We start from the raw sequence: 25,964 nt of genomic DNA, 5'->3' as shown, positions 1-25,964 counted from the left end.
TGACCTCACAGACTTGTTGGCAAGTGTCTGTACATGTTTCCCTAGCCCTCTTCGTGTATCCCTAAAATTCCAGGACAGGACAAATCTCATGATTTAATAAGGAAAGGCTTAACAGATATTAGGTGATAAAATCTTTAGTATTTATGTTTTGCCAAGTAGTCTCAAAACAATTGTTTAATTGCCCCAGTATTTGCAACAATTATCCTTATGCTACCTGTCTCAGATACCTTCCACAAAGGGGTCATAATACTGTCTGTATATTGTTGTTAGCCCAGTTTCTGTTCTTGTAGACATCCAATTCTTATTACAGCAAAATAACTTTGGTTAATGTCTGTACCCATCATTACACACTACTTCAGGCACTGCATCTGGACTGTGCACATTTTTCATAATTACAGAGCTGGATGATAAGGCTCATGCCCAAGGCACAGGTCCAGAGGAACCCTTCTTTCCCCATTCTCCTCTCCAGTGGGATTTCATATAAAGTTTGAATCTGCTTCCAAATAGCCTGAATGGAGAGCTACAGTGTTTCTCTGAGTCCTGACAAGGCTAATAGCTTCACCATGGAGCTGTACAGCTCTAAGTCCTTCAGCCGCCTTTAGGAGCATATCTTTCTGTCTCTCTTGCTGTGGGCTGGCTTTAGGAACACCAGAAGTATGTGGAATTGACTAAGAAAACTGTTACAGAACTATTTTTTTCCCTTTGTCTGGCTGCCTTTGTGCTCTTTTTGAGAGCCCAGTTTTGCAAACTGGTCACACCATTTCTCTGGGGTAAAAAAGTTACAGAATGCATTTGTGAATGCCACTCTATAGTATATTTTTTTATATAATCTGGTGGCTGCTGATCTGCCCTGTTAAGGAACTGGGTATTCCAGAAATGAGGTTAGAATTGCTAAAGTCAGAAAAACTCTTCCCTTTTACTTCGACCTTGAAAAATACTATCCACTATAGAGGATATGTCAGTGGATATGAACACACAGTGTTCAGAAATCTGAGAAGAAGCCTTGTCCTTGGAGTTCACTAATGAGCCTGGCAAAGATAAATTAGAATAGCCAGGTCTTGGGCAAATATTTTGTTTCAGGGTAAAACCTCAGTGCTTTGATTCATGTCACTACTTTTGCCCATCTCAATCCCCATGCCTAAACTCTATTTTATTCTGATGGGATAAAATAAATTTTATTCCCTCGATTTGCTAAGACTTAGGCCGTTGGAGACAATCTTCCTCTTTACATAAGAGACCAGCTTCACAGCTGGTTTTATATTGTTTCTTTGAATGAGTGCTCCTGAGATAGCTCAGTGTGCAGTCTTGGTCACCTGAAGTGGACTCTGAGCAGCACCAATGTGTCCTTGAACTCTTGAGAGTATCTGCTGTGTTTGGCAAGGAATATCCAGATAAATCTGCATTGAAGGGTTAGTTCTAGGAATGATACTGGTAATGCATATGACTATAAGATACCACAGAAATGGTCACTTGCTTGGATTTACTGAAAGGTGTCAATTTCCTTCATTACCAGACAAGCTTTTATTTTTTTATTTTATTTTTTAATTGTCAATGGATCTTTATTTTATTTATTTGTATGTGGTGCTGAGAATCAAACCCAGTGCCTCACACAAGCTAGGCAAGCGCTCTACCACTGAGCCACAACCCCAGCCACAAGCTTTTATTCTTAATGATCTGATTTAAATGGTATTTTCCTTGTTGACATAGTGCCTGTAACTAAACATGTCTTACTCATTTCCTTCAGGGTTTAATTCTTCTTCAGATAACCTTCATCATTTTGAGATAGAATAGCATTACAACTATACTTACATAACTTTTTCTGCTAAAATTCCTTAATGTAGGAAAGTTTTGAGTTTAAGGAGTCAGTGTTGGTTCCTGAGCATCAGTGGTACCGGCCACAAAGTTTCTGGAGCATCTGCCACAGCTGTGGACAGGTAGCTGGGTCTACAAATGCCAGATGGAGCCCTGGCATATCTCTCCCCTGTGTGATCTTTCTGTACTTTATTGAAATATTCACCAGCTTAGATTCAAGAGGTTCTTTCATTTGAATGTCTTCATGTTTAGAGTGATCTAAGTCAAAACCATTTAGGGTTAAAAGATTTTCCAGCTGAAGCTGGCCAAGGTCATAGTCATTGAAGGTTAAGATAAAATCCTTGTTTCTGCTACACTGACCATTCTACATCATCCTATTTTCCAAGCTATCATAGGAGGAGTTATTCAGTTGGAAGCTAGAGATATCTGTCAAAAAAAAATCAAACTATGATAAGCATTTTTACTTATCAAAAATATATTCTGTGTTGTCTTCAAAATACAGTTAGTTCAATGCTCTGTTTATATACAGTGTTCAAGTTCCCACTCTCAAGAATGAAATAATCACAATGTTTCTAACTATTAATACAGCCGAAAAAAATACCTGTTGAGGTATAAATGATTCATTTCAGTTCACAAGGAAATGGGCTATCTTGGAGGTAAGATTTTCTTAAATCAATAAACACAAGTAAATATTTACTCTCAGGGTCGTTCCCTTTTATGTCATATCTTACTAAAACTTCTCCCAAGAGGGAAATAATTTCTTCCCCAAATATCCTATAAGCAATTTCTAACCATAAATTGTATAAGCAGTAAGCCTATGAAAAAGGAAAAGATGAAAGTGTTACCTTTCATTTAACCTGTTTCACAAAGCACATTTCATATATGAATCCTGATTTTAACAAAATTCACAAAAACTTAGAGAAATAACTGAGAATAAAAGGGAGGAGAAATGTTGGGACAAAAGGGAAATGATATCTCCAAACCCGTTCGTAACAGTCAAATATAGTAGTAGTGCAATTTCAAACAACAACTGCATCATCATCACCTCCATTCTTAGATGAGGAAATTGTATATCTGGCAGGAGATGGGACTGAGAATTTAACTTTGGCTCATCTAATTCCAAAGTTCTTAGGATGGGTGTTTAAACAACTCTTTTCTTATCAGTCTGTGATGTGAGTCAGTCCTGCTTATTAGCCTCCTTAAAGGGAAAAGTTGTTTCATGAAAAATCTGCTATGGTTTGGCATTATTTCCTGAGCTTCAAGAGTCCTATTGAGAGAGTCATTGCCTGAGCCTAAAAGCTGGAGTGTTGGTTCTACATTTTCTTCTAGGCGTTTCATAGTTTCTGGTCTAATTTCAATGTCTTTGATCCATCGGCAAGATATTTTTAAACTCTTCTAACATGGATATAACTTTAACCGTTTTCATCATTTTAATAGACTTGTTTATAAAATGTAAATATTCTAGAAGTATTTTTGAGAATTGCCAATTAGAATAATCACCTTTGAATTGTATTTATCTTCTCTTCATTGTTTCCTTGAATCATTACTCAGACCCATGATCATGGAGATCTGATGAAAAAAAAATATTTCCTGACTATTTCATGGGAAATCCTTCAACAGATAAAAATAAAATTTTTTTTAAATCATTATTGTCATTGGAAATATGTAGTAGAGAAATTAGAAAACATTCTTTGAAATGTTAAATCTTCTGTTCTTTGAAGTACGTTAGATCTAGGCCAACTCTCCACTAATTTCTGCATATAGAACATTTGCTCCAGTTCCTATCTCACAATAAAACAGGAGATATTGGAGGTCTGGATTATGGTGGGAAAAGTAAAGGACAATCTTTTAGAGCTGAAAACTCCTTTTCATATACAGTTTAGCAAAGTAGTACAACATATTAAGATCTGGCAGTAAACCACACTAAACCTTCCCCCCCCTTCCTTAAACAACTAGTTCAAGGAAAGGCCCCAAGATATCTCTGAGGCTCATAATCTGGCAATATTCATTCTATCATTCTTAATGTGTTTGTCATACATATGAAGCAATGTTTGATGTGCTTGAGATAAAAAAAAAGTCTATAAAACAAAATCCCTATAATTTGAGAACATTATGTTCCGGTGGTACTGAGGCAGAAATGCATCAAGTTGTTTAGTGTTTCTCCCTATTCCCCATAGAATGCCTCTCATATATTTCAGGAGATAAAGCATCTAAGTGATGACTGAGTTCTGGGAAGCTGGAGCTGCACCCCATGTCTGATGTACATTGAGTAACATGTTCACGGTATATTATCTTTTCCTGAAGATCCCATTCTGCTCAGAATCATGGGCAGGGTCATGTCATAAAACCAGGATATAACCCAGTATTTGGTGTTTGGATTTGTTAACTAAAAGCTTACAGGAAACTAAATTTGGTCCTGGTCTTTTACAGTTGATTATGTCCAGCTCACTCTATTGCTTTTGAGTTGATATTAACAAGGCCAGGCTTGTGTTCTTGTTTTCCCCTCAGTAAACTGCAAGCAGAGAGAAGTTAGTGTCTCAGCACTGTAACCAAGGTTGGTTAGCCCCTTGAACATTTCCTGCTTACAGAATAGAGAGAGGCTGGTGAAAATCTGCAACTGGGCAATTTTAACTTGCTACAACCAAATCAGGAATATTATCTATGTGTCTTATAAAGGCAACAATTTGTTACTTATATATCATGTTTATATTATTCATATGGAAGGTGAGGTAGCTTATAGTTATCATTTCCTAATTATGTGGCCATTTACCCCCTTCTTTGAGCATTTCTGGAACAGGGATGGACCAAGCACTTCTCTGTGCACACATATATTAAACATGTCCCAGTCATCTGAAGAGGCCATTACTGAATTCTCACTATGTGTCATATGGTCAAATATTAATGGGGGACAACAGAAGGCCATTCACCTCTAATTAAGATGCCCAGATCATTTTAAGAGATTCTTTGTTGTCATGTCACTCTATTACCATAATTTTTTAAAATATTTATTTTTTAGTTTCAAGTGGATATCATATCTTTATTTTATTTTTATGTGGTGCCAAGAATTAAACCCAGTGCCTCACATATGCTAGATGAGCACTCTACCACTTGAGCCACAATCCCAGCCCATCTATTACCATAATTTTTAACAGTGGCTTATAAATATGAAGGTGGAGTGATTCAAATCTTCCCCCCTTTTATTATATGTTCCAGTAAAAATGGATCTTGATATTTATGATTCAGAATTATCATCCAAAAAATTACATTTTAGGGGTACAGTTCTTTAGTTTTCTTTATAATTCCATACCACTTTTAGTAACCACACCCATTTTTGAAGTCAGGTTTAGAAGAGGCAAATCTGTTATTTTAAAATGGTGTAGTGACAATAGCTCTCTTATTAAATCTTAGTGGAAAACACACTTATGATCTGAGAAAAACATCATTAAATATTAAACCTGCACTTGAAAGATAATAACTTGTAACATCTGACTGTGCTGTACAAAGAAGAAACCATCCAAGTTGGATTTATTTGAGATTCATTATCACATTTTCTTCTAACTTTGAGAGAAACATCAAAATCCACATTTTCTGGGGTCCCTCGAGTACTATGGGCTGAGCGTGGGGCCTGATGCTTCATGGGGAAGCAGCTCCAAGCCCTGTAATGTCACCGTTTGTATCCATTTTTGGTCCTTGCTTCCGGGACAAGTTACCACACACTTAGTGGCTTAAAACAGCAGAAGCTCATTGAACGCTTCCAGAAGTCAAAAGGCCCACATGGCCCACAGAAGCCAAAAAGCCCAGGGCAGGGACAGAAACTCCAGGGGAGGTTCTGTGGTCTTGCTTTTCCAGACTGAATAATCCAGGGTCACCTCCCTGTCTGGAGGTCATCTGAGGAGTAGCCTTCTCCCATCTGCTCCCTACACCCTCTCTGCCATGTAAAGCAACACACTTATGGGGTTTGAAGAGCAGGACATGGATATGTTAGGGTTAAGGTCTTCCCAACTCACCACTGGAGTTTCAGCAATGTCCACTCCACCAAAGACAGTGGCCAAATCTTTACTTTATGCCAGATGATTTGTCTTGGGGACTTCAGAGAGCAAAGCCCAGGGACACCCCTGCCCTTAAGGTCCTACTTCAGGATAATTCCCAAATACAGATGCAGTTACATGAGGAAGAAAGGTCATGAGGGAGCAGGCTGGGTGTAGGAGAGCGAGCCCAGGAGTGAGGTGGGGTCTGGAAGGAAGGGCAGGGGCTTTCTGCAAGGTGAGATCAGAGCTGCCTTCTGAAGGGACAGTGGCCTTCTGATGACCTTCTGTTGATAATCAGAGGTTGTGATGACCCATTGTAACCGGTTTTTCATGAAGTTTTTCCAGTCAGTAGTAAAATTAGAAAAACTGGAGAAACAGGGAAAAAAGAGTAACCCTAATTATCAGCTCATACTAGCTCATAACCAGCATCAGCTCTCCCCTTACCTGATAATGTCTAACCACATGCGACAGACATCTGGATTGCATCAAGGTGGAATAACACAGCCAACAAAAGATCAGGGTTGTCAACCCGTGTTCCTGTGCAGAAGTGTCCCCCAGAGACATGCAAGCTGGCCTGCCCCACCCATGACCATGTGACAACTGCACACAAACAAGGTTACTTTGTCCCTACCTAGGAACCCAGCAAAGCACATGTTTACCAGGTGGCCTCTCTTGGCCACATGGAGTCTTCTAGTTATCGCTTAGGGGTATTGAGATGAAAATATGGGACACAACATAGGACCCCACCCAGGAGAAGCAAAGCAGTCTCTCCAGGGCATGCCTGCCATGAACAGAGGTTTCTGTAGGGCAATTTGGCATGAGGCCTTGACCCTTGCAGGCATCCACCCTTCTGAGGACCTGAACTAGTGCTGCTCTCCTTTGGACTAATCTTGGACCTCCAGCCAGTTCCCAGATTTTTGGCATACAACTTTTCACAAACTAGATCAGGGAAGGAGGGAGGAACAATCCCAGGGCTACCTCCAGAGACAGATCACAGAATGGTCTTGTGGAGGGGCTCTCCTCTCACCCCATTTCTCAAGTAGAGCCAAGGACTCAGCAGCGGAGGTCCCAGGACCTTGGTCCTTGGGTACTTCCCTATCTATAATGGCCTTAACCTCCTCTCCTAGCTAGTGCAGGAGGCTGACTGGCATTCTTTCCAAAGCCCACACTCATGAATCCCTCAGCACTAAGGCTCGGCTAGCCACGCTGGAGGCAGAATTAGCATCAGGAGAAAAATCAGCAGTGCATGGACTGTGGGGGAGGCTGCTTCCGGGAGGGCCTGATTCTTGGTACAGCCTGCGTGTCTTGACTCTGCTGCACCAACACAGCACGTGCAAGGGCTTACAGGATCACTGGCAGTCAGTTAAGGACCTGTAAGTTTCTTTTAGCAGGTCATTAATGTGCAAAGTGGCTAAGAAGGCTCTAAAATCATACAGAACTTGATTCTTCATTTTTGCATTTACTGTTCAACAAAGCTATGGTCTAGCACCCATCCCTTATCTCACCCCATGCCCACAACAGTGACTCAAGTAAACATCCCCCTCTCCAAGGACAGTTGGTGACACATAGTCAATCATAAGCCTCCCTGGGAATTTCTAAACCAAAACCAAGAGCCAAGACTCTTCCCATTGAGGAACAACACCTGTGGCAGCCCAGGTACCACACCCCTTCCTTCTGAGGAGTGACACCTGACATAGTCTAGTTCCAAGGTTCTGCTGATTTCTCTTATAACCAAACCACCTCTAGCTGCATGGGCTGCTGAAGTCCCCCTCTCCACCCCTGATTAGTTCTACAGCATCCTTCTGGCTCTGAGGGCCATCTCTCCTCTGCAAAATCCTCTCGGGCATGTTTAGTGGGAACCCCCACTCCCTCCTGTAGCCCTGGATAGTGGCGGCAATCATTGTGGCCCCCAGGATGCAGGGTCACATTCAGTTTGCTACTTTCACAGGCAGGCAAAGTTCTAGTGGCTTTCCTTGCCCTTTTGTAAGTAGTGGCCCTTCCTCTGTGGACCAGAGAATCAATGTAACAGTTCTTCCAGTTGCCGGAGTCAATTTCCATTAATTTAGGAATTGTTGAAAAAAATCACAAGGTGGGTCTGAGCAATGACTTGGGCCACTGGGAGATGACCTGAGTAAAACCCTGTACCTCTGCTGACCTCCAAGGTCCCCTAACCTTACTGGAAGGCCACCCAAGCATTTGGAGTCAGAGGGATTAATGTCAGTTCAGAAACAGATTGAGTAACTCCTGAAAAGTCTGATTAGGTCCTTCCAGGGAGGGGACAATAGCCACAGTTGCTGTGAGGAAGACCGGGGTCTGTGTTCTCAGCTAGGGCCATGAAGTGAGTCCCCCTCCCCACTCCTGGGCCCAGAGCCCCATCTAGTTTTGGAGGCTTTGTCTGACTCTGTCTTGGTGACTCAGGTCACACTTCTGTTCAGCAGAGCTGAGCTTGGATCTGTTGCCCAAATATTTGCCAAACTTGCTCTGCTAAAACTTTCAAAAGAATACTAACATCTGTCTGCAGCCCACACAAGGCATCTATACTCTGCCAAGGGGCTGGCAGGGCTCTGCCTGGCCTGTCTGCTCCTCTCCAGCTCCACTGTCCACAGCTTGTCTCCTGTGGCTACTCTGCCTCCCCCACTACTGGTCAGGGGCCTCCTCACTGGCCCTAGCTCTATGTTGCTCAGCTCTTCAGCAAGGCCTTCCTGCGTACAGTGGGACTTTCTTCCTGTCCTCCATATTCCCATCCCTCTTTTCTGTTTTACTTTTTTATAAAAACCTTATTATGACCACATCTACCACCTACTGTCACGATTTAGCTGCTCATAGTCTGTCTCCCTCATGAAGTTCAGTCTGCATGCACTCATAACTGTTTCCTGAATTAATTAGCAAGATTGTCAGTGCTCTGTCCCTTGCCTGATCTCTAAGAGCCCCTACCCTTCCTAGAGCACCACCCTGGCAGTTGGGATCCTCACTGTGCTCTGACCTAGTGACAATCACGGAAGTTAGTCAGCCCTGCAATTCTGATTTGAAGAAACAGAAGAGGTGATTGGAAAAGCAGGGTATTTTGTATTGTCATGGCCAAGTGCCAGCATGACTACCTTCCTGCAGGGGTTACCAGATGTGTGGTGTTTGCCAAGACTTACTTCCTCAGACACTGGGGCAGCTGCCTCCCATACCTGCCCCTGAACCCTGCAGCACTGTACCCTGGGCGTAGGATGTGTCTTGACCATCACGGATCAGCAGTGCTATGGGTAGCACTCAGCCGGAATGCTCACTAGGGAAGACAAGGCACAGGGGCTTCAGGTGTAACCAGAAACTGAGCGTGGGGCTGTGACCTCCCAGGTTCAGTAGCCAGACCCACTTCCCTCTCAAAGGCCCCTCTTCTCCACAGGCACTTCTCTGCCATGCTGCCAGGTTCTGACACAAGCCTGTTGTCAAACTTCTTAAACTGTGTGATACAGTGTAGGTTCTTATACTTCCTGGATATGACATCATTGGGAAGAGCTAGCAGATTCAGGTTTCAACCAGAGCTCACCAGCGGATGGAGAGTCTGGGGCGAACCTCCCAGGAGGATGGGGGATCAAGGGCTTATGGGTATGTGACACTCCTGTGGGATGTGGGCTCTGGGCTCTCCAAGATGCTCCTTAACCAAGGCCACCTTGAAGCTATGATGTGATGCAGAGAGGGCCCTCGACTCTGACTTTGCTCTCCAGTGCTGTAACTTCCTTCCCAGAGAAACACCCTGCTGCACCTTTCTGCCCTATACATTCCTCTCTGTGACGGAGCTCTTTACTATCCTGTGGTTTACAGTGTCTGTCCTCTTTAAGGAAAATCTGAGTTTTTCAATGTGGATTTTCATGATTCCCTAAAGAAACTTGAAATCACATTCCAGATGACCTCATTTCCTTGACACTCAGCCTATTTCTTCCCTATTTGGAGCTAATGTGGCCCCATGGCCACGTGGGTGGAGCTGAGAATCATCATCCACAATTCTGCAGTTTTCCTTTGAATTTACCTTAGGACTCAGGTCAATCTGCAGTGAGGAAAGGTCTCTCCGGTGGGCACTTGCTGCCAACACCCTATACCATTTGTTACCTTTGAAATCTTTGAACCTCTGCTGATGTCCGTCTGCTGGGCAGGACAGCAGACTCAAGGCCTGGAAGCCCCTGCCTGCCTTACCCTTGTATCCCCAGGCCCTAGCACACTGCCAGGAGTGACAGATATATATGTCAGCTTAACTGAGCTAAGGGACATCAAGGTAGCTGACAGAACATCATCTCTGACTGTGACCTGATCATGTTTCCAAAGAGATCAGTATTAAACCAGTGGGCTAAGTAAAAAAGGATCCATTCATCTTCCCTGATGTGGGTGGGCACCATGCAATCTGCTGAGGGCTGGGTAGGATAAAAAGGCAAAAGGGTAACTCTCTCCCTTATAGAGGGGCCAGCCACCCTGTCCTGCCCTCAGCCTCTAGGACTCATGCCAATGGACGTTTTTCCCAGGCCTTTGAACTCCAGTGAGTCAGACCACCAGCTTTCCTGGCTCTCCAGCGTATAGACAGCATACCACAGGATGGTCCATCCTCCGTAATCCCATGAGCCAATTCCCATCAGATATCCCCTGTGGTCTCCCTCTATACACTCCACCAGTTCTGTTTCTCTGGGGAAGCCTAAACAGCCCACTCAGCAAGTGACTTTGGGTGACTGAAAAGCCTGAGTGGCTTCCTAGGCCCACATGTAGCAAGGCTGGAGCTGTGCTCCATGAAGCTATAGTTTGGAAGGCTAACATCCAGGAAGGTTGGGATGTGTTGTCGATTTGAGTTACAGCACAACAGGTTGAATTCGTATACTGTGACAGGGACTCATTGCAAGAAGTCACGATCACCGGCTTCTAAAAGCTGAAAGGATTCTGGTGGGGAAGGGTCAGGATATAGGGGCCTGGGACAGCCACCTACAAGAGGGAAAGCACCATCAGAAACAAAGGTGGCAATGGAAAGTGTCTCCAGCCTGATGAGGTCCAGGGCTTGTGGCACTACCTAGTTTCACCTGGTGGCAACCCAGGAGGTGGTGGTGTTATACACTTCATTCTAGCTGTAAGAAGCCAGAGCTCAGAAAGTTATAAGGGCAGAGCTGTTGACGGCCTCGCTGCCCTTGGAGCCCAAGTGAGAATAAGCTTGGGAAACTTCACTGACATAGGATCCTCCTGCACAGCCAAGAGGTAACCAGACAGAACAGTTGTGAGGAACAGTCTAGCCTGCAAGGGGAAGCAGCCATGGGAACCAAGCCATCAGGGTGAAGACATGCAGCCCATGAGGTCATGAGACACTGAGGATCCTTGAGTAGTGGGAACCCAGAGCCTGTGTAAGTGGGAAGGTGCTTGAAAGCATTCACCCTGAACCTGGATACATCTCTGCACTGCACTGACACACTCACAGTCAACACCCTGCCAGGAGAGAAGGAAAACCCAGCCCCTGGTTTGTCCCCTTGACTTGGAAGGAGACAGGGAAGATGTAGGACTCATTCAGGAAAAAAACCCTAAAGAGAAAATCCCCCAACAAAACCTCTTACAAGAAATCCAGGAAAAAGATATCCCCCACCCATGGGGAGGAGGTACAGGTCAGAGGGCCACATGGGAAAGGAAGTGGTAGAAAGGAAGGCCGAGTGTGCAGATTTTGGTCGTAGGGGCTAAAGAAAGCCATGGCAGGTGAAAGGTCAGGGTCTGCAGGGGTGGAGGGACATCTGGGGCTGGGACACTGTGTGGTCAGCAGAAGGATCAAGTCAGAGCCAGAGACAGACTCACGTCCTGTCCTGAAGCCCTTCCAGTGGCCCCTGACTCCTGAGTCTCTACAACTGCTCAGTGATCATGGCTTCCCCACCTCATGGTCAGAGCACGTCGGGTCTGTATTCACCCCTCCAAGGGGCCACTGAGAGCTGGGTGAAGGTGCTTCTATGCCTCGGGGTTCTGCCTGTTTCTCTGTCAGCGGGTTCTCTCGTGTCTTTCCTTCTCCATCCATGTGGATATCCTGCCACACCTGTGGAGTGCTCCCCAGTTACCTCAGTTCTCATCATCCCACCTTAAATTTATTTAAACAAGGAGACGACCCTGTGAGGGTCACTTCTTATGACAACACATTTGACCTACACTGAGGACAGTGGGGCATCCTGATGCTCAGGATGAGCTCCGCAGCCTGCTCCTAAGGCCAGTGATCACCCTCTCTCTCCTAGCCCATGCTGACCCCTCCTTTCCCTGAGCCTCTGGTGTCCAGAGACCCTCCTAACCTCTGTAGCTGCTGGGGGGGGGGGACAGCCACAGGGCATCCTACTCTCTCGACACCCAGGACAAGTCAGCTTCCCAACCCCAGTGCAGCTGAGCTGAGCACTGAGCACACAAATCCTACCCAGCACCAGTAGCCACTGTCATTTGTGTTTACCATTTTACCCATGTCCTGAGAGGACAAGTCACATGAACCAAGAACATCTACCTGTCAGAAGGGACTTCCAGCTACCCTGCAGGGGGAGCTAGAAGTCCTCACTTCCTGTGGATAGGCATCCCACATAACACTCTCCTTCCTCCTCAGGTGGTACACACTCCAGAAAAAAATGTCCTGTCTGAGCTCACCTGAAGGTCAGTACACACCCCAACCCTCCACAGACATTGCTGTCACCAAGTTTTCAAGGCTACCCACCCCTGCCCTACCCTACCAGGCTCCAAGGTTGGTTCTGCATCTCAGAAATCGCATGGCCCTTGCAGAAGTCATCAGCAACACTGTTTCCAGAAGGCCCCTGTCCTCCAGCTAGGAGAAGGTCAGTATCCAGGAAACCGTCCTGCAGAATTTCAGACAGAGGCGGCTCTATTAGCATTCCTGTAATCTCTAATCCAGAGATGCTCTGCAAAACCAGTAATGAGCAGAAAGGATTTGCCTCTGCTGACCTCTCAGCAAAACTGCACAAGGAGCTCCACATGTGATCAACAGTGCTGCCTAAAACCCTCCCATGAGATGAGTGTTCTTCTCCCCACAGAGCACTGTGCGTGGTGAGCAAGGCCTGGAGGCATCTGGAAGTCAATTTTTCCCACATATGCAAAGCACCAGTGTCCACACAAGCACCCTGTTTATGCTTATTTCCTGGTCAGGCTTGACAGTCAAGCCTCAGTCAATCATTTATTCATCTGAGGCTTCAGCTTGGGTCACTCAAGTGGCACAAAGGGAGAGAGAAAAGATGTTCCAGGAAGCCAGCTTCCAGCTTCCGTGGGATAAAAGCAGCCCCATCCGTGGTTTCTCCTGCCTTTCTGCATACATGTTTATGCTCCTGGACTGTGACTTGGACATGACACAGCCCATCTGTGCCTTTTGCTCTTCTGCATCTTCAAAGTTTACAGTTTCCAAATGCTTTCATTTTTTTTTTTTTTGAGTCTGGAGGAGAACCACCAAATGTAAGAAGACCCCTAACTTGGCTTGAGATGAAATGGATTTGAGGTTTCTGGAATCCCTCAAAGGCTGTGCCCAAGCCAACCACAAACTGAAAAATTTGTTTTCTTCTATGATCATGAAGATCTCACAAACAGAGCTCCAAGCTGTTATCCAAGGGAACAGAAGGCTCCACCCTATATGTGTCCTCAAGCCAGTGCATGATGGGAGTGGTGGAATTGAGGGATTGAGGGATTGAAGGGTTGGAAAGTAAAGAGAGGGAAGGATGCAGAAGGCATGTGGGACTCATCCACATTATTCAGAATGGGTGTCCAGCCAGGCCAGGCTTGGGCTCCCCATGCAGCCATGTGGATCTGTATGTGAACCAAGAACCTTGTTCCATCCACCATATCAAAAGTTAGCTCAGCCAGCTTTCCTGCCAAGTGCAGACTGCAAGTCAGGAGGCTAAGTGTGAGATGAGGAATCATTCACCTCCCCACACAGCCCAGTCTTCTGGCCCATCATTGCCCTATGGAAATGCTTCACTGTATGGTCTTACTAAGGAAAGGCATCACCTAGTCTCAGTGGATCATAAAGTGGAAAAGTGACAGAGGGAGGAAATTGATAGGCTTTCTGGACACCCTGTTAGAGCTTATAGCAGGCACTGGCTTGGACTCTGGGTCCAGGAAGCTGCTTTCTCCTCTCACAGCACATGGTATCACCGATGCATTCATGGACTCATTGTTCTTGCCACTCTGGAGTCACTCAACTGGTTCTGTGGCTTCAGATGAGGACCAGTGTGTGCTTCATGCTGCTGAGTGGTGAGCAGTACAGAGCGGACTTCTCTCCTACAGCTCACATTAAAACAAATGGTGAAAGACTGAATTCTCCTAAGTGGGGAGAGAGGGAAAGATTAGTTTCCAATTTCACCTCTTCAACAAAAAATTACATAAAAGAGGTTGTGAGGGGAATTGGAAGAAAAATAAGGAGAGAAATGAATTACAGTAGATGGGATAGTAAGAGAAGATGGGGGAGGGGATAGTAGAGGATAGGAAAGGTAGCAGAATACAACAGTCACTAGTATGGCATTATGTAAAAATGTGAATGTGTAACAGATGTGATTCTGCAATCTGTATTTGGGGTAAAAATGGGAGTTCATAACTCACTTGAAACTAATGTTTGAAATATGATATGTCAAGAGCTTTGTAAGGTTTTGAACAACCAATAAAAAATTTAAAAAAAAGACTATTATAACATAAACAAAAAAAAAAAAACATTGGACTGGGGGTTCCAGCCAGTGCAAAGAGACACGGGAAAGGAAGAAGGTACAAATATAGGGAGGAAGGAATGACATTATCTTTATTTTCAGGTAACATGACATAGAAATCTTAAAGGATCTATAAGAAAACAACTTGAACTAATAAGTGAGTTTTGCAACATTCAGGAAAGCAAGTCAATATATAAGTTCTGCTTCTACATATTATTGATTTAAAATGAAATTAAGGGATGTAGCTCTGTTTTAGAGTACTTGTCTAGCATGCATGACACCCTGAGTTCCATCCTCAGCACCACAAAAAAAAAGTATAGACCTGTATATATGTATAGGTGTATATACACACATTTATATGAGTATACACACAAATACACATATATATAAATTTCATATACATATGTATATACACACACACACACATATATATAAAGTGAACTTGAAAATACAATTTACAATAATATCAAAACTTGGGAGATAAATTTAACAAAATCTGCAAAAAAAGTCTATATCAAAAGCTATAAAACATTGCTGAGAAAAATCACAATAAAGAGAAATATCTTAGATGAAGGACTCAAATTGATGTAGTCAGTCAATGAAATCCCAGCAAACTTCTTTGCATAAATTGACAAAATAACTTAGAGATTCATCGAAGACCTAACAACAGATACAGCCTCCAGGTGAAAAGCTGAGGCATTTGCCAAAACTGGTTGTGAAGTAAAGCTGCCGAGTTCAAGGCAGGTCTGACCAGAAACCCCAGATAGATGCACTGGAGAAGCGTCAAGTCCAGAAAGGACAAACAGACCCACAAGTGACTTTCAGCAAGGGACCAAAACAATTCTGCAGGGAATCCCAGCAGAACACCCCCGCCCTGGCCCAATGGCCATCACACGAGAATGAGCTCTGTGGTGCCTCTGGGTGTTCACATATGCTGGGAAGAGACACTGTGAGGTAACCACTTAGGAGGCAGTTTGGAAGTTTCTTAAATTCATTGCATTTCTCCATCTTAGTGATCCTCATCAGGGAGTGAGCACATCTGGACAGAGAGTGTGCCAGATGCTTGGGTACCTTCTCACTTCACAGGCCAGGAGACCAAGTTCTAAGGCAGAGGACAGGCCAAGCCAGCCCTGGGTCCAGCATCTCACCTGGCCTGCCACCATCTCACCCACCTCCCTTACCCCATCCTCCTTCTATCATTCCCCTCTTCATCCTCCTTCTGACCTCCTCCCCTCCTCCCTTTCTCCTCCCCTACACCATCCTCTTCTCTCTCCTACTGTCTCCCCTCTCCTCCCTTTCTCCTCCCCTTCTTCACTTCCTCTCCCTCCTCCACATCCCTCTCCTCTTCTCCCTCCTCCTCTTCCTCTCCCTCTTCTCACTCCTCCCCTCCCCACTTCCTCTTCTCCTGCTCCTGGTTCCCAGTGCTTTCAAAGTCAGCCTCTGCAGAACCTGCTAATGAACAGAATTAAAAGGCAGAACACACACTCACCCAAGCCCTGGAGACTCCTTCTTGATATGGGTGGTTTAAAACTACTTTCCCATTAAATTTTTCTATGACAACTCTTTTAATGAAGAATCAAAAGACTCTCTTTAAGTCTAGCTGTTCAGAAGGTTGACTGTGGCGGCTGACATGAGACTAGGCAAGGTAAATGCCAGGAGCCATCTGCAAGGGCTCTATCTTATTTTGCCTTTGTACAAAGTGATGCTCTTCCCCTTTATCTCCCTGACCCTACCCCAGTGTTGATGGCCTGTCTCACCAATGACAAGTTGCATCAACCCAGGGAAGAGCTCTACCAGGCTCTGTTTTGTTTAGCAAGGAAAGATGTTAAAGTCCCATGTCTAGTCGAGGAATGCTGTCATTTCTTTCCAAAGCTCCAGACAAAAGGGCCCATTTAAGGTTTCACATGGCACCCGAGCCTCCATGAAAGACCCTTCAGGAAGGGGCAGTGAGCAGAGTCCTGGGGAATTTCTATGCAGACCCTTCCACTATGGGTCCCTCAGGAAGCAGAGGTGCAGACTCTGTGACTAGCCATTGGCCAGATACACTTAGAGGTCCTTTTCATGAGTTGAAGCCAAGCCCAGGCTGAGCAAGTGGCCCTTTGACTCAGTATCAGGCTCCCATCCCTCCCTAACTGCTCTAACCAGACTGGACACATCCGGCCACCATGCAAATCACTGCTAATTGGTCTCAGGAACCACAGATCCCTCTCCCGGAGAATAAGCAGAGAAGAGTCAGAGAGTGGGGAGACATGACAGAACTCTCCAGCCTTAAAAGCAATAAGCACATGTTCTGGCCCTTCTGCAAGTTTCCATATACGGACTGGCCTGGCTAGATCAATGATGCAAACTTTCAGGTCACTTGACAAAAATTAGGAAGTATCTGCCATGCCCAGGTGAGCTGGACCTTCTGGAGAATCACAGGGCCTTCCGGGGTCATTGGAGAGTGAGTCAGTCGTGCTTCTTTCCAGGAACTCCCTCTCTGCTCTGTTCCTTTTCCCTGGCCTCTCTGGCCATTCTGTCCTCTTCATATATCCTGCCAAGCCCACTTCTGAGGAGCCAGTGTCTTGGTGCTCCCTTGCCACTGATACTCGGCTTGTGGGTGTGGATTGCAGGAGGGTGCATAAGAAGGACTCCATTCCAGGAGCAGGAGTTGGCATCCCCAGGAATCTTGGGGCACAGAACCCCATGTGGAGAACAAAGGACTCTGGCTGAAGCCAGGGCTATGGGAGGCTGGGATCCCAAGTGTGTGGTCCAGAGAGAAGTCCCTGCTTATGTGCAGCTCTCTTGGAAGTAGGGGGACACCCTCTGGGAGCCTGTAGGATGGAAGCAACCTATGGCTACATTCACTGGGAAGCCCCTCATGGCTGCAGACTCCCAGGGTTGCAGCCCTGCTGGGAAGTGCCCACCAAGAGTACACCTGGAAAACCTCAAAGCCAACTACTTGGACAGCTGCTGCTCCAGCCCATTCTCACCAAGAGAGGAGATGGGTGGGAAAGGAACTAGGTATAGGAAAGGGCAAGGCAAAGCCTCTACCCTATCCTGGACCCACTGCATCAGAGAACAGCTTAGGTCAGCTGCCCAAGGCACCGTGCCTCTGCTGGCTTGGGCAGGCCTCCCAGCCCTGCCTCAGTTCCCTTCCCTAGCAGGATGGCCAACAGTTCTGCTCTGAGCCCAGCTAAGCCTTCATTTCAGCCCCAAGAGCCTCATCCAGCCACACTGACCAGCTTTCCCATTTTCTGAGCACACAGGCACTGTGCTCAGGTCAGCAGTTTGGGGGCAAGAGGGTTCCTGCTCCAGGCAGTGACATTTGGCTCAGGCTCCAGCCTGTGTCCAAGGAAGAGGAATTATACCAAGGTGCATTCCCACCAGATATGGGCACGGTCAGATAAATTTGGGCCTCCAAAAGTGTCCGCCATCAAAGAACCTGGGTGCGTATCACTTTGCATGCAAGAAGCCCTTTATGGATGTGGTTAAGATAAGTACCCTGAGGCTTGGGATCACTGTGCTTATCCAAGTGGGTGTTTTTACAAAGGAGGCAAGATGCGCAAAGAAGAGGTGAGGGGACAAGAGGAGCAGAGAAGCAGCTTTGAAGACAACAACCTGCAGCATTCAGAAGCCCAAAGAGGCCAGGACTGAGCCCAGCAGGTCCAAAAGGGCCGGCCCTGCTGATACCTTCGTTCTGACTCCGTGGAGTGCATCCTGGACCTTGACTTCCAGCATCAAAAGGGAGTGAGCCTGTGTTGTTTTAAGTCTCTAAGTCCAACGTGGTTTGATAAAGCAGCACCAGAGGAACAGGGAGATGCCCTGTAACTTGGTCAGCCCAGCCTGGCTCCAAGGAAGCAGGCGTTAGCCTTTAGTTTGTCACCAGAGAGGATGATTAGCAGGTGAAACTAATGCACATAAAACCAAACAGTACGTGGAGGCAGCATGACCATGCTGGACACACCTGCTTTTGTTTGGGTTTTTGTCTCTTGGGGACACCACCTGACCCAAAGCTCTGCGGGAGGCCCAAGACAGGTATGGAAACCTTTGTGGCAGTCACACCTGGAAGGAAAACAGCAGCCAAGACTCTCAAAAACCTAAATGTCATCTCCATTCAAGTCAGGGGTCCAGGTATTGATTGGTCCACTGCAGACTGTTTGGTAGCAGGAATTACAAAACTAAATTTGCTCTATTCATCTGCATCGCTAAGGCACTGTGGGTCGGTCCTGAACTCCAAAACAGCTGGTTAAGCTCCCCACACAGAGTTTTCACTCTAAATCAACTCATAGAAGCAGGTGAGATCATTCCCTCCAGGCTCTGCACACACAGGGTCCCTCTGTCCTCCACCCCCAGGCCTTTACTGCACATCCATACAGTCTGGCCATAGGATGCTGAGGACTGTTTTCACCCAGGACAAGACACAGGATGAAGGGCTTCGGGTGACATGGATCAACTGTGCCAGGAACCACAGTTCTGAGGGCAACTGTGCAGAGGTTTTCAGCCCCTCCATGAGGTCTGCTCCATGGAAATGAGTTCCTGAGCTGAGTTCCATAATTTATGGAAATAAACGCCCAGAAAAAAAAATATTAAAGAGTGCTTTTTACAATTCACGATAGCTAGACTATGGAGCCAACCTAGGTGCCCTTCAATAGATGAATGGATAAAAAAAAAATGTGGCATAGATACACAATGGAATATTACTCACCAATAAAAGAGAATAAAATCATGGCCTTTGCAGGTAAACAGATGGAGTTAGAGAAGATAATGCTAAGTGAAGTTAGCCAATCCCAAAAAAACAAATACAGAATGGTTTCTTTGATATAAAGAAGCTGATTCATAGTGGGATAGGGAGAGGGAGCATGGGATGAATAGACAAACTCTAGTTAGGGCAGAGGGGTGGGAGGGGAAGGGAGGGGGCATGGGGTTAGAAATGATGGTGGATTGTGATGATCATTATTATCCAAAGTACATGTATAAAGACACGAATTGGTGTGAATATAATTCATATACAACAAGAGATATGAAAAATTGTGCTCTATATGTGCAATAAGAATTGTAATGCATTCCACTGTCATATAAATAAAATTTTTTTAAAGAGTGCTTTTTAAAGAGTGATTTCATTAGTTTGCTTAAAATTGGAGTCCAATTAAAAGCTAATAAAATTCTAATACCCCCAGAATTCTTAGGAAGGGAGTATGTTTTCCTCTTTCCTGGAGAGCCTCTGCCTGGGTTTGTGCCATGAGTCCCACAAGACTGCACCTCACTTTAGGACAGCAGTGGTTCAGGAGAAATGTCTGGTGACATACACAGGTGACACCAGAGTCCCCAGCATGGCTCTGAGGCAGCAACTCCAACTCCTGCCCCAGGTGAGAGGAAGTGGAACTCCTCTCCAATGGGGCAGAGGTCTTCCCAGACAAGACCGTGGCCGTGACCAAGCAGTCTGTTCACCAGCTTGTCTGCCACAGGTCTACGATCTCCCAGGGAGCAGATGTAACCCTAGCCCAGGCAGCCAGCAATGCTCTCCCATAGTGCATGTTCTAGGGGGCAAGACACATGGCAAATTAATCCTCCGACTTATAAGGAATGTGATAAAGATACAGATCAACTAAGGGGAGTGAGGATCCCATGGGCTGCACACAGAAGGTGCAGAGGACTGAGAGCACAGGGCTGCACAGGGCACCAGGTGGCCAAGGAGAGCAGGGGATGTCAGATGCCAGGGCAGCAGGTGCCAGGGGGATCCTGATGCTCTTGACACAGGCTGAGCACAAGTATGATTGTGGGGCAGCCACTCTCAGACTGACAGGAGTTTCTTGGGAGCTGCAGGGCGCTGAACACTTGGAAGGATCTTCTCACCCCCCTATGAGGTAGGTCCAGGCAATTCCATTTTCAAAGGATCAGAGTGAATATGGCAGAGGCCTGTGATGTCTCTAGGGACAGGACTCCTCACCTCACCTCACCTCTCTATCCTAGCAGGAAACAGAGCATCTGCTTTATGGGAGAACCCTCCCTGAAGCTGCCAGGGTGCAGTCTCAGACATGGGGAGATGGGCCTGGGGGCCTAGGTATGTGTAGCCAGAGGAAGGCTGAAGATACCCTTCATGTCTGGCAGCTCCCTGGTGAGCGGGGAAGTCTGCTTTGTACCATTTTGAGAACCCAGTTCACAGAAAATACTAGGCAGTGATGCCCCACACATGGGAGCATGAAGGAAAATCCTGAAGCTACCCCCAAGAAATGTTATTGGTCTCAGCAGACTTCACCTGTGCCCAGTTTCCCATCAGGCATCCTCAAGCCTCTCAGCTTGGCCAGAATCAGCAGTTTGCAATGGGCAGCGTGGGACACTTATAATCCCCCACACACACCAGGTGCACTCAGCCCTGATGGACGGCCCAAGATGAGCACTCAGCTCCCCTGCCCCAGGAACTGAGAAAGGAGGCAACATCTGTAACAACCATTATCCATGTAAAAAAAGAACAGGGGAGTCCCCACTCCAACATGCCCCCTTCTCTGCTATCATGGGAGGCAAGGAGGCCAAGCCTGGCAGAGCTGGGCAGCTGGCCCAGCCTGTCGTCCACCTGCCAAGTCTATGCTGATCAGACATACAGTTACTCACACCTAGAAAGCATCCAAACCACTAAGAGATCATTTTTAAGGCACAGCCCGAGATGGGACAGCTGAGAGTTTGAAGAAAGTGGAGAGGTCTCCACTAGGGTCTTGGCATGTCACCACTCACACATGTGAGGTCCTGGATGAGAGCTGACAGCTCTGTCCTGGGCTCAGGGACACCGCCGTGGCCAATGTAGCAACCCTGGACTCCTCAAGGATAAAACAAACCCACATACCTGTGATTTCTATGCCCACTCAGCACCCTGCAAACACCCATCACAGACCCACAGGAGGACAGCTCAAGGTCCCAAGCCCAGGAGATCATCTGCCAGAGCCTGAAGGTCATTCTACAGGAGCTGAAGGGGAAGCTAGGAGGCTCGCAAGGTCTCTGGGCCTTTATCCCAGATGTGCACCCATGGAAGGCCTGGCTCCACCTTGTGTCCCGTGTGTGACTGGGGACCCACCCTGGCGGAGAGCCTGAGAGTGGCAGCTGGGAACTGCCCACACACATTCCTACCTCTCAGGCTCAGGCAAAGCCTCTGCAGCAACCATGTAAGTGCTGCCCAAGACCGAAGCTGGGTTTGCCCCTCACGCATGTGCTAGGCACAGCCTCCAGGAGGCAAGTGAGCCTGGAGTGAGCTCTCCTGCTTTTCATCCCTCTGCATAGGAAGAAGCTAGCTTTCCCATGGACTCCTGCACAGAAGGGGAGAGAGCAAGGGCTACTATGGCTGAAGGCTGGACAGTACCTTCAGACCAGGAGCTGTCTAGGGCTTAATTTTGCATAAGTACCTGCAAAGTCTGACAAGAGGAGAAAGCGGAATATGCTGGCCAAGCAAATGCAGTCTAAGATGGAGGCTGGGGCCCAGGCTGGGCTCAAAAGCATCAGCAGGGAGAAGGCAGGGCGCAGGGAAGAGGGTGGAGCAGGTGCAGAGGTGTGTGGCACATGCACTCACCAGCCAGCTCCAACCGGGCCATGCTCTCAGAGAAACACTGTGGACCAACTGATTGATGAGGACCCAGGGCAAGAGAAAACACAGGGCTGAATTTATAGCTTTCAGTCCAATTTAGAAGTGGCCTAGAGGGATAGAAGCTCTGCTGAGTGGCATTCATCACATGAGGCTTTGCCCCCACCCCACAGCCCCCTGGAGTCTTGGGTTAAGTCATTTTCACAGAGGATGAGAGGTACATGGCCAGTCTGGAATTAGACCTTAATGTTGACCCTCCAGGGTCCTATAGAGTGAGTGTGCAGCATTGGCACACTCGATCACACAGCCACACAGAACACACCCAACCATGGATACACATTTCACACACACACACACACACACACGTGCATACACACACCTTACATGCATGCTCACAGGCTCTCCATGTTCTGGGCTAGTCCTTGGAGCCACTGAACTTCCTGGCTTGTGTGGAACTGCTCTGGGGAGGGCTTTGGTCAGCAGGCACCTGACTGGTTGTGCCCAGACTTTGCCTCCTCCATGATGCAGGCCTCTCCCCTGTAGGAGCTCATGTACTTGATTTTCTACCAGTATTCTGTGTCCCCAGCCACACAGGCCTGGGCCTGGACAATGTCCAAGAGAAACTTGCCATGTTGATAAGGCAGAGAGGGAAGTGGTGGGCAGCACGTCCACCAGGAATGGCCCCTCTGCAGCTGTGTGTGTGGTACATTGTTCCTGCAGTCACCAGCTGTCACCCCAAGAGTTCCAGAGAAGCTGCTCTGGGGAAGCTATGCTACTCAGAACCTGAGGGTATCCAGCCTGTCCTGAGGCCAGGCAAAGTGGCTTTGCTTCTGTGCCCTTAGGGAGAGCAGGAGCCCAGGCTGGAGACCATGGTCTGGAAACCCTGGCAGCTCCTGCCTCTAGCAGCTCCGTCTTTCCAGATGACCCTGCTGCCGTCTTAGGAACAAGTTGTTTATTTTTGCTGAGCTAGTTATATTTATATTTACAAAAAAATCTCTACAATATGAGCAAGTAAGAGCTGCAGCTTCTGGTGTAGAGATGACCAATCCCCAATAGCTACCATTCCTGGTTCTGGAGTCAGGATGAGGTGGGTCCCTGGAGGCATCATAAGAGTTAGTGTGGACCACAAGCTCCTGCAGACGGAAGCATCTGCTGATCTTCTCCCTGCGACAGGGATAGAAGAAAGTCAAGCCCCTCCCTTCATTCCTTCTGGGTTGTTTTTAAGGGAGACAAGGGATAGTAGAGAGTATGGAAGGTGTCTCCATTTCTTCACTCCTCCCTAGGTATTTATATTCACAATGTTCAGAATGATTTGCCAAGCCTCCCCCATCTGCAGAAGTTACTCCGGGCACTGGGGCTCTGGGTATACATGAAGACCCCATGATCAGAATGATCATGAATTGCTTGCAGTAAATGACTTCGTTTTATGATGGAGAATTGTGGGGACATAATTTATGCCATGGCAAGGGGCCAGGCAGTCCTCTGAGGAAACGAAGAGAACAGGCCTCAGTCAAGCCATCACCTTGTATGGAGAAGTTTTTATTTAGCAAAGCCAGTCTGCCTACTTCTGAGGTGCAAGGGGTGGCTGCCTTCAGAACACTCAAGCACTAGAAGTAGCTCTCAAACCCACCAGCTTGCATTGCACCAGGCAGGCAAAAGGTCAGAGGGTTCTACCTTCCTTGACCAAGCGGTCACTTCTTGCCTTCCTATGGCACAGCTGCCAGCAGATGGCTCCCTTCCAACAGAGCTGGACTCTTGATTCAGTCAGCATCCCCAGGGACCATGAAACTGAGTCAAGTGGTAAAGCCCAGAGGCTGGGAGCCAGGCTTACCCAATTGGGTATCCTAGCTCTGCAGCCTCCACATGGCAAGGTCCCTGAATGGCACCAGCCCTCCACTGGCAACACTGAATCTGAAAACCAGAGGGATGGCAGCTGTTCAGAATTTATATGTAAGAGGTCAATAAATGTCCACTTCATTCTTAAGATTCTGACATCACTGTTCACAGAACAACAGCAGAGGAGATGACATGTCCCTGATATTTGAGCTCCGGGTAGGTGGGGGAGAAAGCTGGCAGCCTTGCCCTAAGGATGGTCCTAGCTGTCCCCACAGCTCTGGAGACTATGGTGTGACTCTCTTTCACCACAATATAGCCAGGCCAAGGGTGTTGTCTGCAGAGCTGGGGAGCAATGGATATTTGGATATTGTCTCCTGGGCATGTGATGAGAAGGAGTCTGTCTAGACCCATTAGTGACTGGAGTAACAAGTGGGGACCCTTTCCCATCCTTGCCACCCCACTCACAGTCAGGGTCCAGACCCGAAGGATCTGGAAAAGGAATGGTGTCCGCAGGCACTGGTAGTTGGGACTAAGGGAATCTCTCTGGGCCCAGAAAAACAAGGAAACAGGTGCCTACTCCAAATGCAAGACTCAGCAAAGGTGAAGGGCAGAGTGGGCCCTTGGTTTCCTGCAGAGATGGCCACTTGAGATTCCCTGTTGCCACTCTTGCACTCAACAAGAAATGAACTCTGAACTTATGCAGACTCTCAAGCAAACCAAATCTAGAAGACCTAGAGCTCCTTGGTAATGCTCAGAGACCCTTTGACTGAGGCCAAGGAGCCTGTGGGCACTGTCCTGAGGGTCACAGCCACCACCTTCCTGGTGTCCTTTTAGCAATTATGAAACACCAAATGGCATCAGTCAACACCCATGGAATGTGTAGGGAACATACATGGGGAATCACATGCCGGTGAATGGACCCTAGACCCCCACTCTGGACTTCAGGCCATGCCTTGACTGTGCCAGGCCATGCCTGGACTGTGGTATCCTCCCACAAGGCCCATGAGTAACTATCACAAGGAAATGACCCCATGCCCTCATGAAGCCTTGGGTGGGCCTGCCAGTCCAAGGGCTGGAGCCCCATCTGCCCAAGTCAGCCCAATACAAAAGGGTAAGCCCTGTTCTGCCTTAGTGACCTTTGCCCTGTGACAGTCAGCCCAATCATGTTCTGAGCAAAGTCACAAAGCCTGAGGGACGTTTCTTAACTAACTTCACAGCCTGGCTGTACTGGGCACCATCGGAATCCATAGGACGGAAGCATATGCCACCCTCCTGTCCCAGCCAGAAATACAGGCACCCATCTGTGTACGTCTGCATGTGTGAACATGTCTGTCAGCACATGGCAGTTATAAACACATGCCTATGTATCCTGTGGGTGCCTATATGCGAATTCAGGTCTATGTGACAGAAGCATGTGTGGGGGGCATTGGTGTCTTAGGACACACACAGCACCATGTCCTGTGGTACCCACTGGCCTGCAGGAAGGAAGCCCGTGGCGGACAGGCAGGGTCTGAAGCAGCCCTTGCCACCACTCACACGCTGCCCAATCTGTGCCCAACTTTACCTGCCAGGCCTAAGCTTTTAGAAACCAGGAGCAAAGATCCCTTCATCCCTGATTTCCACTGATGTGTTGTTTCCCAAAGAAGAAGGGAGAGAAAGGCCAGGAGGAAATGTGAGCTAATCCCAAAATAGTGCCCACCACCTTCCACTGGAGCTGAGCCCTGAATCTGACACAGTCCACTGAGCCGCTGCTGATCGCTTTTATTATGTTTTTTTGCTCCTTCCCTATCTCCGTCCAATCTGGAATTGAAGGCTCTGGGACTGTGCTCCACTGGGAGAGGTATAGGCCTTAGATCCAGATATCACAGGTAAGATCTGAGCCCAGCCCCACCCTCCTGATACTGCACATGCCCAGCAGGATGAGAGACTACACTTAGCTGAGATGTCAGACCTGGGGCTGGTCCAGGGCTGGTCAGATGTCCCCAGTCTCCTGACATATCCCCAAATTTTTTTTAAAAAAGTGTTTTGGGCTCTCCACTGGGCTTCATCCTAACATCTGGCTCCTGG

At 47.1% G+C, this 25,964-nt stretch overlaps 1 pseudogene; it reads right to left on the bottom strand.

Moving 5' to 3' along the window:
* Nucleotides 1-324: 324 nt before the first annotated feature.
* Nucleotides 325-25,964, bottom strand: part of LOC113194596 (rho GTPase-activating protein 20-like) — an 87,641-nt pseudogene continuing 62,001 nt past the window's right edge.

Source organism: Urocitellus parryii, chromosome 9 (genome assembly GCF_045843805.1).
Source record: "Urocitellus parryii isolate mUroPar1 chromosome 9, mUroPar1.hap1, whole genome shotgun sequence".
Taxonomy (NCBI): Eukaryota; Metazoa; Chordata; class Mammalia; order Rodentia; family Sciuridae; genus Urocitellus; species Urocitellus parryii.
This window is presented reverse-complemented; position numbering and strand designations above follow the sequence as displayed.